Source organism: Vulpes vulpes, chromosome 8, assembly GCF_048418805.1.
Source record: "Vulpes vulpes isolate BD-2025 chromosome 8, VulVul3, whole genome shotgun sequence".
Classification (NCBI taxonomy): Eukaryota; Metazoa; Chordata; class Mammalia; order Carnivora; family Canidae; genus Vulpes; species Vulpes vulpes.
The window spans coordinates 65,018,770-65,035,518 of NC_132787.1; positions in this window are offsets into that span (position 1 = coordinate 65,018,770).

Sequence of the window (16,749 nt, forward strand, 5' to 3'; positions counted from 1 at the left end):
TGCACATTTAGTGTAGTAGTGTAATATAATATAGGTATAGATATATACTTCTTACTACATTATATATGCTGCTTAGAGATAAACTGAGGCATCTTATAAATGTTAAGAGTTTATTTGAGCATTTATCTATGAGTAGGGCTTCACCAAACTGCAAGTGGTGAGCAGCAGCGCTTCACTGCCAGAAGCTAGGGGAGATTTACATAGAGAAATGTGCACAAAGAAAGGAAAGTATTTGACTGGCTATAGCTGAAAACCTAGTTGGTTGTTTTGTGATTGGCTGTCCTTAGTGTTTTCATTTCATAACTTTCATGGATTTACAGGCTTCGATTTTAGTTTGCTTACATAGGCCATCATGGCATTACAGCCATCTCAGTCGAATGGCCTCCTTATTTAATTGAATTAACAACATCTGTTAAGTATGTCATACTAAATTCCAGACAGCGTTAGTATTTCACTTCAGTTATTTCTAATGTTTTAATTTAAATACCGCTGTGATGAATTTTCTCATATAACAATGTTTCAAATTTTCTAAATAACTGAAATAGTTTCCTTAAAATTCTTATAAGTAGAGTTGTTTGGTCAAAGAGAATGTAGATGCATACTGTTAAAACTTTTTATTACCAAGTTTTCTTCTAGAAAAGTTCCCTCTAATTTATGCTATTTGTTTACTAGTGAGACCAAACAACTATTAATTTTATTGGCAATTTCTATTTTTTATTCCATGAACCTTGTTCATGACTTTCCTAGGATTTAGCTGCACATAACAAAAACCACTACAACTCTTTCAAGTAATTGGAATATAATACAGGGTATTATAAGCTTATAAAATAATTAGAAGACTTGGAAACACAAACTGTAGGCCGAACATGCACAATAGAGTAGGGGCTACTCATGACCCACCAGACTCCCCTTAGCAATCAAGGGACCATTCCCCAGTTTCTCTGACAATGGCTTGCAGCTCTCCACTCCTCCCCAGAATTTTCTTTGGCTGAATGGGAATTGTCTCTCCCTGGAGATCAGATCATTCTCTTCCCCAGAAGAAGCCAGCAGTCAATAACTGATTGATATGAGGTTTGAAAGGCCAGATCCCTTGCCTCAAGGTGGTGCAACTGATACCCCAAATTCCCCTCAAAGCTACAGTTCCCCTCAGGTACTGACTACATTCTTACTTAGGCTTTCTATGCCCCATTCTGCTTCTCTAATCCCCCTTTCCCTAAGAACATTCCATCAGAAAACCACTCACAGAAAAATCCCCATTTTGGCTCTGCTTCTAAGGATCCTGACTAAAGACAATAACCACGAGAACAATATTGCAAAACTGGCCAATCAGAAAGGCTGGTGGGCTAACTAAAAAGCTTCGGAGTCAGGAAGGCTGCTTTCCCAGTGCTCCTCAAATTCCAATATATATATATATGCAAAGCAGACCCCCTGGATGTTGTATCTTTTTTTTTTTTTTAAGATTTTATTTATTTATTCATGAGACACACAGAGAGAAAGAGGCAGAGACACAGGCAGAGAGAGCAGCAGGCCCCATGCAGGAAGCCCGATATGAGACTCCATCCCAGGACTCTGGGATCACTCCCAGAGCCCAAGACAGACACTCAACCCCTCAGCCACCCAGGTGTCCCCTAGATGTTGTATTTTAATATATAAAGCTATTAGAGTGTACATTAGTGCCATCACTACTGTTGCAGCCACAAAACCAGGCACCTACACAAACGAAATTGTCTGCAGAAGCAGCAAGACCAGCAAATGCATGTCTTCCATCTCACAGGTCTCTTAACATTTTTCTACTATGTACAAAAGAAGTACTTTGTATTCTTTTTTGCAGAAGCTTGGACCCCAAGCACAATGAAGTCTGATGAACATTGTCTTCAGCTTTCCAGTCCCTACCAACCTTTTAAGATTTTAAGGGTAGTTGCAGGGTTTGGAAGCATTTGAGTGGCCAGTGTGTCATATTTACCACTAGGACTTTTGCTCATTTTCTATAATGGATTCCTTCCCCACCGTCTCCCTCTCATAACTCTCAGCTCATCGTTTGTGTCTTAATATTATTTATGATGATTTTTAACATTCAGAATGTATTTTTAAAAAATCTGCCCTTTTCTTTATAGTTACCCTTTGCTATTACCCTTAGAATGGATTTCCTTATGAAGGTTATAAACAAAAATATTTCCCATGTTCTATCCTAGTCCATTCATGGTTCTATTATATATGTTTAACTATTTTAAATTAGATTGGCATATCCAGCAAGTTAAAGACTCTAATATTTTTTTCAAAGTAGCTAAATATATAAGCAAAATTATTGAATAGTTAATTCTTCAGTCTAACTTGAGTATAATCCTTTTTGGTATTTTAAGATTTGTGCTTACCTTCATTGCTTGCCTGTCTGTCTGACACCAGCTGTTGCTATAGAATACATTGTAATAGTGGGCAGAATAAAGTAAATCTGTCACTCTCCTCAGAGTTTACTACAGTATTTCTCAAGAATCACTTTGTCAAGTACTAGAACAAGTCATTTAAACATGTACATGCAATTGCATTAAATTTATAAATTAAAAAAAGAGTAGCACTTATGGTGTTAGATAATGTTATCCAAGATCATTGGCTTTTTTTTTTTTTTTTTTTTTTTAGTGTGGTGTCTACCTTTTACCAGTTTCTTCACATAAGTGCCACAACTCTTTTGTTTTTATAAATTTTATCTGAATAAATTACTTTTTTGAGTCTTTAGGTTGAAATATTTATTTCCCCATTCATTTTAGTAAATGGATATTCTAAGAATAGAGGAGAGCTTTCCATTTTTACATAACTGTGCCTTTCATGTTTTTTGTCTTGTCAAGGATATAGAGACCTGTATTTAGGTCTTTACTACTTTCTGTCCATTTCTTCCCAGGTGGTTCTCGAAAGCTTTGTGAAAAACCACTTTAAGTTTTGCCTTTTTAAATAAACTTGATGACAGTTCTAGCTGTCATATGCACATGTAAATTTCATAAAATAATTTGGGGTTTTTTTTTTTGGTTTCAAATAATGATTTTAAATTTAAATTATATTTTTTTGTTTCAATATTATATATACTGCTTTGACTTTGCTTATACATGCCTTTTGTATTTTATTTTGAAGTGTTCTTTTTAAAAATCATTTTATTTAGCTATAACTCGGTGGCTCAGTTGGTTAAGCATCTGACTTCAGCTTAGGTAATGATCTCAGGGTCCTGGGATCAGCCTCCCATCAGGCTTCTGGCTCAGCAGGGAGCCTGCTTCTCCCTCACCCTCAGCCCCTCCTCCTGCTTGTGCTCTCTCTGTCTCTCTCTCAAGTAAATAAATAAAATCTTAATAAAATAAAATGATTTTATTAAAGTATGACTGTCACACAAAAAGTTGTATAAACTTAATGTATATAACTTGATGAGTTTGCAGATAAATTTACATCCATGGAATCATCGCAATGATTTGTGACATAATCATACCCATCATCTCTAATAGTTCTGTATTTTTGTATCTCTCATTCCTTGATTTTTTAACCTTGGTCTATTAATTCATTGAAAATGATGGTGTATAATGGGGATTTCTTTTTTAAGTATAATCTGAGATATGTAGAAAAAAGCTAGCACACTTACATAACATGAACAAACCAAAAACAAGGGAGGAAAATGGAGGTAGTTAGTGGCTTGAGCTGGGTATAGGGGAAGGATGAGAGGGGGAGGGGGATTAGAGGGGAGAGTGTGGAGGGAAATCATTTTCCACAGAAGGAAGCCCATGATGGATCATGAATAAATTAAGAACATCAAGCATCAACAGCCTAGGATCACATTATCTAGAAATTTAGGAATAGATTGTCAGAAAAACCAGGTAAAATATTTTAAGGATTTAAAGTAAGCAACTCTGAGAACAAGATAGGCAACATATTATAGGGCCTGTGTAATTTGACTTAAAATATGTAAATGCTTACTTTGATAAAAATAATTTTAAAACAGACAAAAGAAAAATAAATTGATTGCTACATGGAAAATAAAAATATCACATCATTTAAGATAATGGTTACCTCTTAAAGACTGAAAGATAAAATCTTGCATTCACCTCTGAGGAGAGGCATTAGGAGAGGGGTAGAAAAATTCATATTTTACAACTCCATGTAATATTTGTTTTTTTTTACACCATGCACACACCTTTCTTTCATAACAAAGGTATTAGATATATATTTTTAATTTTTAAAAAAAGAAAACATAGGTTTTAAATAGAACAAACATGGTTTTAAATAGAAACAAATGAATTTTGTTGAATGAGTAAATAAGCTAAATAGAAAGTTATACCTCATTTTATGTTGTAGACATATGACTAAAATTTGTGTATGAGTTGAATTACTTTAAACAAATTAAGGGATCTGAATATTTACTAAAAAACAAACAAACAAACAAACAAACAAACAAACAAAAACCTCCCTGTGGTAAAATCAAACAGGAAATACATATCTCCCTATTTATGTGATACATTGCAACTAAAAATTATAAGTAACAGGTGTATCAGCTTCATACACACACACACACACACACCAGATAATATGCTTATCCATATATATATATACATATACATAAATATTTATTTTAGTGTAAATAAATCTAAATCTTACCTTAATTCTACTTAGAATACTATTTCTCTATCCTTGGGATCTTAGGATTTTCTTCTATAGTGATGTGTAGTTTAGCTATTATGCTTCTTCAAATAATGTAGTAAGCAGGTCACATATCAGAAAATTTCCTGATAGTAGAATATTTGAAAAGGGTTTTGTTACCTTTATGCTCATGTAAAAGCTTGGGCTTCAGAAGCTGTCCCGTCAGCACTCTACTGGGAGGAAGGGAAGTGAAGATGGGGCTGGTTTCTAGTTGCCAGATTGTTAGCCTTTAGGGAATGGTGGGGAGGGGAGGTCACCTGAGCATGCCCACCTCATTGCCAGGAGTTTTGGTTTCTGTATTTACAACAATCATTGTGACTGCCATCTTTTCGGGTGCTACTGCAGACCTACATTCTTAGGAAGCATCTCTGTGCTTCCTATCGCCCACCCATTTCGTTAGGCATAAATCTAAGAATTTTGATGTTCCAGCTGCCTCAACTTCCTCATGCTCAGTGGGCAAAGGTAGGTTTCCCTCAACACGAGTCACTCTTCTTGTCTCCAGTCTTTGATTGTCTAGACTAGGAGCTTGGGGAAAAAAATCAACCCCCTGTATTCTCTATTGAATTCTGCTACATCGTGCTTCATTTTGGCAATGGCAATATTTCATGCTCACTGAGAGTTCTCTTCATAAGCTCTCCCATTGCTACTGCATTTGGCAGAAATTATTCGTGTTTGGCATGTAGATAAAACTCATTCAGACACCAATGCAGGGCTTTTACTCTATATTTTTTTAACGATTTATGTTAGAATTAATAGAATTGAATCTTTCCACAAATACCCCAGAAATATTTAAGAGCTATATTTGACACATCTGTGAGGAAATTTCTGCAATCTCATAAGTTAGAAGGAAATGTATTATATTTCACTGATTAGCTGGGTAAGCAGTCTTTTTCATTTGTTAATTATCAGATTATTTTACTCATGTGGAAGTTTTATTTTGTTTTGTTTTGTTTTTTTCTTAAATATAAGGACAAAACTTCCATACAGGAAATGGAGTTGAATTTATGAGGTCCTTGAAAAAGGACTCCTGGATGTGATTCTTGTGCATCTGAATATATGTTACCCAAATAATTGTCTAGAACATTGTATTAGTTTCCTGTTGTGCTGTAACAAATAACCACAGATAGAACATCTGAAATGACACAAACTTAATACCTTACAGTTCTCTCTGTCAGAGGTCCACCACAGGTCTAGAGGTCCTTCCCTCCAGCCTCAAAACCTGCCTTCAAGGTTGCATCTCCTTCTCTGAGCACAGCCGGGAAGGGCCCACCTGGATGATCTAGCCTACTGTCCCCATTGCCAGGTCCTTAAATTAATCACATCTGCAAAGTCCCTTTTGTCATGTAACACATAGTCATACATGTAACATATTCACAGATTCCAGGGATTAGGATATTGACCAAGTATGAAGTTTTACAAAAATAGTATTAAAAAGAAAAAAAAAACTCTTATAAGTCTCTTGATCAATCTGTTTTTTAGACCATTATAAATGGATTTCAGATCATTTTCTGAGACAAAGTATTAACTTGTAGTTTATGGAAACTTATGGTCTTCTAAGTAGGAAAAGGCAGGGCCTTTGATCACAGATAACATCTCTCCCAGTAAACCCATAGAATATTCTAGGTCATTTATTTTGTAGACAATTCTGCTTCTTGACAAGCCCCCCAAATTTGTTGATATTTAAAACGGTGCATCACTCAGTAGGAGGAACATTGATGTTTAAAATTCCATATAAATATTTGTTCCACCAGGTGACATAAGACCTCAGCCATGTTGGGTGGACTCTGATGTGGTTGAGCATCTCATGTTCCTTTAGACAGACTTACTCCCTTAGGCAGAAGAGGTCCTGGGAGCTTCCCCAGGTCCCCTATTGGGTGCAGTGCTTTCTGGACATATAATGATCAATGATCAACAGACTCTTTAGTCTACCTCCTGTTTTATTTGCTGTGATTACATTTTCTACACAGGCACCTTTCCATTTGGCAGCCAGATTGGAAGGAGTGTAACCCTATCTTAAAGCCTCTCTGGATGATTAACCCTTCTTCACTGCCTCCCTTCAGAGCTCGGGGGAAGCCTGAAGGACACACGTGCCTTCCAAGCCCTTCCTGACTACGCCATGTCTTCACTGCTCTCTCCTCACATCCTCACTACACGTGCCCAACGTCAGGCAGATGTGTGTCTTCTGCCTCATGCTTATTTTCTCAAAGTGGTTTGCACAGCAGATGTTCCAGTAAATGTTTTCTCCTTCGTCTCTTCACAATTCTGCTACAAAAGAGGAACTGTATGCATGCTATTGCCCTTTCGATTTTCAAAGAGAAAACTCTTCACAGCTCCCTTTCCACCTCATTGGAAACTGCTCCCCTTTCCTCCTGGGCACAGGTGTAACTTATTAAAAGAGTGTGTCCTTTATGCTTCTTTCATTGGCTCCTTTCTCCACTGCTAGGTGCCTTTCTCTACAGCCTGATTGCTGCATAATTCTTTTCTAATTTCAGATTTCTCTGCTTCTCTGGCCCAACAGCATGGCTAGCAGAATAGTTTGCATACCTGTCCTTTTCATCCCAGAACTATTCTTAGTCCTGAAAATGTATCACCCAGCTTTGGAAAATGACATTACAAGGTCAGGTATCATCAAAAAAGAAAAGCTCATTATGTTAAGTGAGCATCTCTATTAATTTTATTATAATAACATCTGCAATAATGATCATCTGATCATATATGTGCATTTTATAAACCTAATGTAATATTTTAATATCAAATCCATTAAGTATAAAGTTATTGAAATGCACTCACTTGTTCATTCTAGCAATATTTCTTGAACACCCAGTACATACCAACTTTATGCTAGGCACAAATGGAAGACACCACCAAGTCATGTTCATCTTGTGTTCACAGAGCCTAATACCCTGCTCAGCATACAAACAATATCTATTATATGTGTGTGGAATATCCTTAGAGCACCAAAGCAGCAGGTAAATAAAATAGCTCGTCTCTTTGTCATTGAAGGACAATATACTACAGCACTGTACATTACAACTTTCAGATTCAGACAAACCTGAGGTCACATTCAGACTCTGATGTGCAATGGCTGCATGTCCACGAAGGAAATTATCATTTCTAAATCTCAGTGTTTTCATCTTTTTAAGATCAAATGAGACAGGTCTGTAAAATCATCTCACTAGTGCTGGGCACAGAGTGTGTGTGTGGCACATGTACTAGTTTCTGAACTCTTAGTTTTGTTATCACTCCTGTGGCAGGCACAAGGTTAGAGTGCCAAGGGTCAGTGGAGGAACAGAGAGGAAATAATAACACAAGCTTCCCAGTGTGAAGATTCAGAAAAGGATCCCTAGGAAATTCAGAAAACATCCTTCCTTACAAAGAGTGGGCGAAGTTATAAAATTGAAGAGCCAAAGACAGCTGAGGGCGTAATGTTCATGCCAAGTATGGCTCACGTTAGACAGAAGGGTGTTAGGTAAGACACGGAGGGTAAACCAACCAATTAATTAAACGGAGCCTTTGCTCATGTAGCTGTTCCATGCAATGCAACCTGGCCTTTGTTGAGATGATATATGGAAAGAAATCTCTGTAACTGTGGGGTCACTGTGTTCAGGTTCAGGGCCAGTATGGATGTTGGGTATCAAATGTACTTTAATTAAACCGCTTTTGACTCATCAAGTATTAAGCAGAGAAAATCAGTAACTGCTTAATGCTAATGGCAGCCCCTTTACTCAACTGACACATCAGACCCTCTTCCAAAAATGTTTCTTTTCATACTGTGAGGGTGGTATTTGTTCGATGAAATATAGAATTCCAGGTAAATTTGAATTTCATCTAAGCAATGAAAAATATTTTACTGGTCTCAAATTTATCTCAAATATTGCACTGGAGATATTTATTATGTTTTTACAAATTTATTTTTTATTGGGGTTCAATTTGCCAACATATACAATAACACCCAGTGCTCATCCCATCAAGTGCCCCCCTCAGTGCCCGTCACCCAGTCACCCCCAACCCCCGCCCACCTCCCCTTCCACCACCCCTGGTTTGTTTCCCAGAGTTAGGAGTCTTTCATGTTCTATCTCCCTCCCTGATATTTCCCACTCATTTTTTCTCCTTTCCCCTTTATTCCCTTTCACTATTTTTTATATCCCCCAAATGAATGAGACCATATAATGTTTTTCCTTCTCCGATTGACTTACTGCACTCAGCATAATACCCTCCAGCTCCATCCACATGGAAGCAAATGGTGGGTATTTGTCGTTTCTAATGGCTGAGTAATATTCCATTGTATACATAGACCACAGCTTCTTTATCCATTCATCTTTCGATGGACACCAAGGCTTCTTCCACAGTTTGGCTATTGTGGACATTGCTGCTAGAAACATCGGGGTGCAGGTGTCCCAGCATTTCACTGCATCTGTATCTTTGGGGTAAATCCCCAGCAGTGCAATTGCTGGGTCGTAGGGCAGATCTATTTTTAACTCTTTGAGGAACCTCCACACAGTTTTCCAGAGTGGCTGCACCAGTTCACATTCCCACCAACAGTGTAAGAGGGTTCCCCTTTCTCCACATCCTCTCCAACATTTGTGGTTTCCTGCCTTGTTCATTTTCCCCATTCTCACTGGTGTGAGGTGGTATCTCATTGTGGTTTTGATTTGTATTTCGCTGATGGCAAGTGATGCAGAGCATTTTCTCATGTGCTTGTTGGCCATGGGAGATATTTATCTTATTGTTTATCTAAAGTTTAAATTTAATTGGGCATTCAGTGGTTTGGGTTTGTTTTTACTCTGTTTTTTGCTAAATTTGGCAACCATAAATGAGGTAGATTCTCCTTAGGCCATTTGTTTCTTACTATTACAATGGTATTGATAAAACCTCTTTCAAGCCCCGCTCACTCACAGAAAACAAGGATCAGTATGGCCTTTAAAATGTCTCATGAAATCCATTTAGCATATCAGTAAATTTTAAAAAGAAAGTTCCAGAAGTGATTCCTGTGTACAAAAACTTTGGAGAACTCTCTCTTATGTGATTAAATGAGTTAATATTTTTTTAAAGATTTATTTATTTATTTATGATAGACAGAGAGAGAGAGGCAGAGACACAGAAAGAGAGAGAAGCAGGCTCCATGACGGGAGGCTGACGTGGGACTCGATCCCGGGACTCCAGGATGGCACCCTGGGCCAAAGGCAGGCACCAAACCGCTGAGCCACCCAGGGATCCCCTAAATGAGTTAATATTTTAATGTATATTATTTCCAATAACTTTTATAATAAATCCTATATACAAATACAATGGTTATTCCCACTTTACAGATTAGAATATTGAGGCACAGATATTTAAATCAGTTGATATCCCTGGAGTTGGGATTGAAGCCTAGGTTTTAACCATTGGAGTATGTACTCAAAAACACCATGCTATTCTGTCTTCAGTCAATGTAACTGAAGATATAATATCCCAAATTATATTCAAAGATAAGAAATCACATCTCTTTCTGCCATCTCAAAAAATGCTGAGCTAAAATATCTAAGCTTATCAACCAATAAAAGCCAGATGTCCCAAATATTATAATAAATACACTAAAAATGTCCACATTGGCTTTTATTTTATCAAGCAAATAAATAAATAATCTTCTGTTTCTGCAGGTAAATTAAAATTATAATCATGTCCAAATTAACCCTCTACTCTCTTTTATATATATATATATAATATATATATAATATATATATATAATATAAAATATATGTATATATATATATATATATATTGCCAATTCCCCTTCTGCTCACTTTTGTTTGGGCCATGCTCAGTGGGACTACTGTTGCTCCTTCAGTAATGAGTGATCATTTGAACACCAAATTGCTCATGTCTTCCACATTTCTGATGTTCCAGTGAATCAGCATGACCCATGTCATGTATGACTATCAACGCATCAGCCCTGTAAACTCACCGGAATTCTTAAATATGATCAAATCTCAGACTAGTTTCTGAACAGCCCTCTTGAGGAAATATCATTCATTATTGTATTCATCTCCCTTATTTAAAAGCTTTTATTTCCCCTTCGGCTTCTGTCTTTCTGTCATTTCAGTGCTAGATTGATGTGGACTCTGTATAAAGGAAACTGTCTTAATCCTTTTATTGTCAGAGATCCCCAGAATTTAAATAGGCAACCTCCCTGGCTCCAATATTCTTGAGAACTTGGAATAGTCCCTAGACTTTTGTATCCTAGGGCTGTTTCTGAGGGTTCGTCCTCAAGCTGTGACTTTTAATCAAGTGCTCTTCTAAAAACTGTGTCTATCTTTGGCTTTGGAAATTTGCTAGTACAAAGACAGTACAACATATTATTCAAATCCCATTTTTCTCCTGTAGCATACCCTTCTATTTGTTCTTAGTAACCATGTCAGTCACTTATCCCAAAAGAAAAAGAAAACTTTGAATTCTAAACTCAGTGCTGCCCACTGCTTGGACCCACTAAGCTAGATTGTTCCACTAAAGTTCTGCAGGTCATGTTTTCCTGTTCCTGGAAATAAAGCCCTAGCTTCATCAAGGACTATGTAGCACCTGTATTTATATCTATGTAGGACTTGGCCTGAATGGATTCAGCTGTCTTACAATATGAGACTGCCCCAAATCCCAAGATGAAATCTTCTTCCTGCTCATCAGACTCTAACTTCTACTTTTTTCCACTCCATGTGATATCGTGTCTGCAAGAAATGCAGTTAGCTGCAACAGCAGTTTGAATTCTAGAAGAAACTTCCCCAGCCTCAAAGCAAGTATCTCATCCTCATCAGAGCGAGCTCCTTTTAGAGACATGTAGGATACATTGGAAGGAAAAAATGCTATGTCAGCAGATGGAAATGGTATTACCAGTTATTCAGGTAGGACATAGCCCCCCAGGTCCCAGTTCATTGCATATTTTCTTAATCTGCTGAGCCATGCAAGACCGTGTTTGGCTGGGGAGATAATTGTGTTACAACTGAAGCTGAAAATATAATTAATTATAATATTATGGCCTATTATATTTAACACTATTAGTATTCCATTACAGAATTGGAGCTTTATGAAAATTATTGCAGAATTCCAAAAAAGATCGTTTGTACTTGTTTGTGAAAATGATAGATGAAACAGTCATATTAACTTTGAATCCCTCTTGAATACCCATATGAGATCAATAAAGGATTTTTAAGGCATAATCTCCTAAAACAAAAGGAAAGGACTTAATATTTTAGAAGCTAAACGCAGAAGGATTAGTGCTACCTGACTTGGTAGAAGAGCCAAAGTGCAAAAAGCCAGAAATCACCAAAAAGCCTCAGAAATTGTCAGCAATAGGTTCTCTGGAAGTCAGAGTGAAAATGAGACTAAAAACAGAAGGGTCCCAATCTCGAGCAGAGCTGCAAGTAAGACAAGACATTAGGGCAGGTAATGGAGGTTGGCTGCTATAAACAGGGGCTTCTCTAAATAATAGATAAATAAGATTGCCAGCAGGTGCCAGACTGCCCCTTTCTCATCCTGGCAGAAGAGGGAAAACTTAGCACAAGACACAGTTGGCTGAAGATATATACACACAACAAACGAAAAGAATTACGTGAACATACATCAAATGGTGAGCCAAGCAGGCCTCTCCCGGTCTCATCCCCAGTATTCTTCACCAGGTCAGCACCCGTCTGGCAGGATATTAGGAAGGTCCTCCTGAGGAATCAGAGTAGCCCCAGAAGAAGAACCCAAGGACCCTGCTAGCAGATAGGCTTTAACAAAACAGCCCAGAGAGATGATCTTTCAGAGAAACTCATATCTCAGTCCATAGTGAGAGCACTTCCATGAGCTTTCTAGATAGAAACAAAACGAGGATTAATAGCATACGAGGAAAACGTCTGAGGTGAAATTTGGAGGCCCAAAGAGGAAACAGAAAATTGGAGGAGGCTGTGAAGGGAGGAAATTTTCTATTCTAATATATATATAATATACAAATATATTTATATCTCTATGCCAATGTATGTTATATCTGGTGTAAATATATAAAACTGAACATACAGAAAGTTTTTATAAAAGAAAAAAACCTCACAAATGGAAAATCACCATGAAAAATGGGCGTAGGGCACTCATATAAGAGCTTAAGACTATTACCTGGCCTTTGAATAATCATGCAATTCAACTGCTTCCTTCCTTTAATCATTGTTAGAGGTTGAGAGAGTTCATTTCTTCCTTTGGTCCCCTCCTTTGTAACATAGGGGTAATGGACTTTACCTCTTATCATTGTTTTGTGGATTAAAACAGAAATGAATGTAAAAGTCTGAGGAAAGTACTAGAAGATAGGGTGACATTTGAGATACTCAGTTTTTGTAGCTATTATTATTATTACTTTTGGTTTGTTATGTACAAGAAAAGCAAAATTAATCAACATGTCATTACCAGTGTAAAAATCTATGCTGTGAGTACATTTCTGATCCATGAGTACATTTCTGACCACAAATGAGACATGATAGACTCCGCTACAAGAATGAAGGTGCATGCATTCCGAGAGCAGAAGTCCTACCCACTGCCCTCCCGCCATTGCTCAGTGAGTGGTATTGCACTCAGTTCAGAAATCTCCAGAGCAGGAGAGACTGGAGAACATAGAGAATATATATACAAGGTTCTAAAGAATAGATAGTGAATGTAGGAGAACTCTGTTCGCTGCAGAGTGCTTCGGTTTGTCCTTACTGACCCCGATTTCGCTCTACACTCATTTTAGGAGCATAATGAGAACGTGTGTTCATGGGATATGCAGCTCTTTACTGCAGTCTTCTATTCCACCCAGCCCTCCTGCTCGGGTACTCAGCGGCACGGTCATGGGTAAATGGAATGAGGTGATCAGATGAAGCACAACACATGTGATCAGTATTAAGGATAAAAACAAAACATGCCAAAAAATAAAACTCAGAGGAAATGTCCCAATGCAGCAGAATCAGAAATTACACCTAAAGCACAGCTATAGCTACAGCCAAATGAATTCTCCTTGAGTGGAGGTAAGTTTTCTTTCCCTGCTGGCATTGTTACTGGGTTTAGCCAACCCTGGGCTTCTTCCGTGCTGTTTTGGTGCATTAGCCTGCTGCTATCCTTCACACCGGAGTGGCAGGTTTGGAGAAGTAAAACTACTTGACACAATTTGGTAAAACAAAGCACACTGTTCCTTTTCACAACATTTCAGGAAGTGAAACTAGGTAGGTTTTAAACAGGATGACTTATTCCACTATGTGTTCATTTTCCAAGTTTCTGTTCATATTGTAAAAGATTGATGTATACATTATCATACACATCTAGGTAAGTATATTCATATCAATAAAATATATATATTTGTATCCATTCAAACACAGGAAAGCATCTCTGTTACAGAATGCAGTTGAAATAAATGCAAATTCTGTTGCAAAGAAACAGAATTAACAGGTGGCTGTTTAACATTTCAAAGAGGCCCCCTCCAACACCAATAGATGTATCCACACTAAGACTCGCTATTTTGTTAAATAATAAGCTTTTCACCACTACTGGGTAAAGACAGTGATATTATGGGAGGAAATGGTACATTAGAAGAGAGTTTAGACCTTGTATATATTTTCCATTCTAAGAGTTCCCTGTTGTGTCAGACACCAATATGAGAAATAAAAGGTACACTGTAATTTCAAATGTGATTGATATTCAAGTAAGGACACCATCCTCAGTACTTTATTATTTGTTTTCAAGGTGAATTATATTTTAAGTTTTTACAGTTCCATCTCCCACTGCTTTGTATAACAAATGTAATGTTACATTTCCTGAATTCCAAAGAAGAAAAAAACCTCTAATTCCCTCTAGATTGCCAGTTCATTCTTCCCAAGGCACTGATTTAATCCTTTTGCTTCCCAAAATTAAAGCAATAATCCCAAACTCCTTAGCCACAAGGACTTTTCACCCCTTAGTTGTGTCTTCTTATCCAGCAACACATGCCCATCACGCCCAACTTCTCCCCCATGGTCTTTTACCTTGTTTTGCCTCTGTGTGTTTTAACCACTGAACTAGGTATTTTACATAGATTATCACAATAAAAAGTCTCCAAAGTACACCTTTGAATCTTAAATTTCAACTCAAATTTCTCCAAATTTTTGTATACACTATAGCATGTCTCTCATACTTCACAATTTATAACATATCCTGGGAATTTTAGAATTTTCCACCTTTATGTTGTTAGCACACAGGGTAGGGATATTAAAAGTAAAGGAAGCATTATTATAGAAAATCACAATAACTGTAGTTATTGGCAATACTATGATCAATGTTCATTCAGAAGTGAAGAAGAGGGACGCCTGGATGGCTCAGTGGTTGAGTGCCTGCCTTCCGCTCAGGGCGTGATCCTGGAGTCCCGGGATTGAGTCCTGAATCAGGCTCCCTGCATGGAGCCTGCTTCTCCTTCTGCTTGTGTCTCTGCCTCTCCTTCTCTGTGTCTAGTGAATGAATAAATAAAATCTTAAAAAAAAAAAAAAATGAAGAAGAAAAGCCACAGAACATTTTAAAGGCTATTAGTAATCTGGTCCCAAATGACATCACCTGCAGTCCACACGGCAGCACCTAGTGATAAAAACTTTTAAAAGCTCTCTGCTAGGCATTTACACGTAGCACAACAACCCAGAACCAAGACAGTCAAGGTTTTATATTAACAGACAAGTGCAATTCAGTGTTAAGATAAAGTTTGAACTGTTGAGGCTAATGGAGTATTTTCAGGAATAAACCTGCAAAAGCTTTGGTCATACATCTTTGCATTGCTCCAGGGTCTACATGGAGAGATGGAAAAACAACCAGGCTGCAGGCCCAGACGCATTTTACAGTTGTGCCCATTAACTCTTGGAGAGAATACAGACACACCACCTAATGATAGCAATTTCCAGTCAATCTAGCAAAAGACATGACCTGTTCTGGGTTTCCTGGAGGTTATAAGAACATTGACTAATTTATTGAGCCAATATAATAAGATAACCAGATGGAGAAGCTAATGGGCTGAGACACCAACGGTTAAGCATTATTTGCTAACACTGGAATAGTGGAAAGTAGAGTATATTATAGGCCAGTCCTTACCTTTTAATTAAAATAATACTGTTTTCAGCATTATTTTAACATAGCAGTTAGGCAGCCTGGATTCAGAAGACCAGCCTTCTTATATTTTTATTTTTTCCTTTTAGCATCTTTTGAGATGACTGCTTGAGCAATGTCAGACAACCCAAATAGTACAGCGTTTTGATCCAGCTGTTTAAAGCCTATTTAATTGCTTGCTACCTAATTGTTCTTTTGACGCTACCAAGTTAATATTTAAAAGACAAAGAAGCAGTATAGCAATAGTCACAAAAATAAGAAAACTTAGAACTGAAAATAACATCTTTAAGGATTATTCAGTACAACCTCTGCATCCCATTTCTGATACCTTCTTACAGTTATTCTGTAAGTCACAGAAATTGAAAATATCACCTTCAAGTTTTTGTTTTTAAATATTTCTCAGTTGTTTATATAACAAGACATGAAGATACTGCCATAAGCCCATCTATTTCAGCAGCCCAATACCCTTCCACCTCCAATTCTAAAATGAATATTACAAACAAAATTACGAAAAAAAAAAAAGTTCTTATCTTACACCCAGAGTCTGATCACTGACCACGTGTCTTTGGGCTTCTCATACCTCCAAACCTAGAAGGTAGATCTTTGTATCTTCCTCCCTTTGTAGAGTTTTTCTTTCATCTTTATCTATGATCTTGCTTCAAACTTTTAATTTGGACAAATGAAACACATATTATCCCAATTTCCCTTTTGTCAACTTATTCCGTCCATCATTATTTTTCCTCTGTGGGCTCTGTTCACACCTATTTTTAGCTCATCCTGGCTCTGTGCCCTGATTTTACTACTCTCCCCTTCCTGCCCTTCTTTTGTTATCCCCTCATTTCTTTTTTGTCCCATCTTCTCTCTTCTTTTCATCTTTTTCTTTTTCCGTTCAGTTTTTTGAATTCACTGTTTGGTCACTCTTCTTTCAGTATTTCTGTATGTTTTGAGTCATAGTGTTGATTTCAATTTTATTTTTCTGGCTTCAAACTT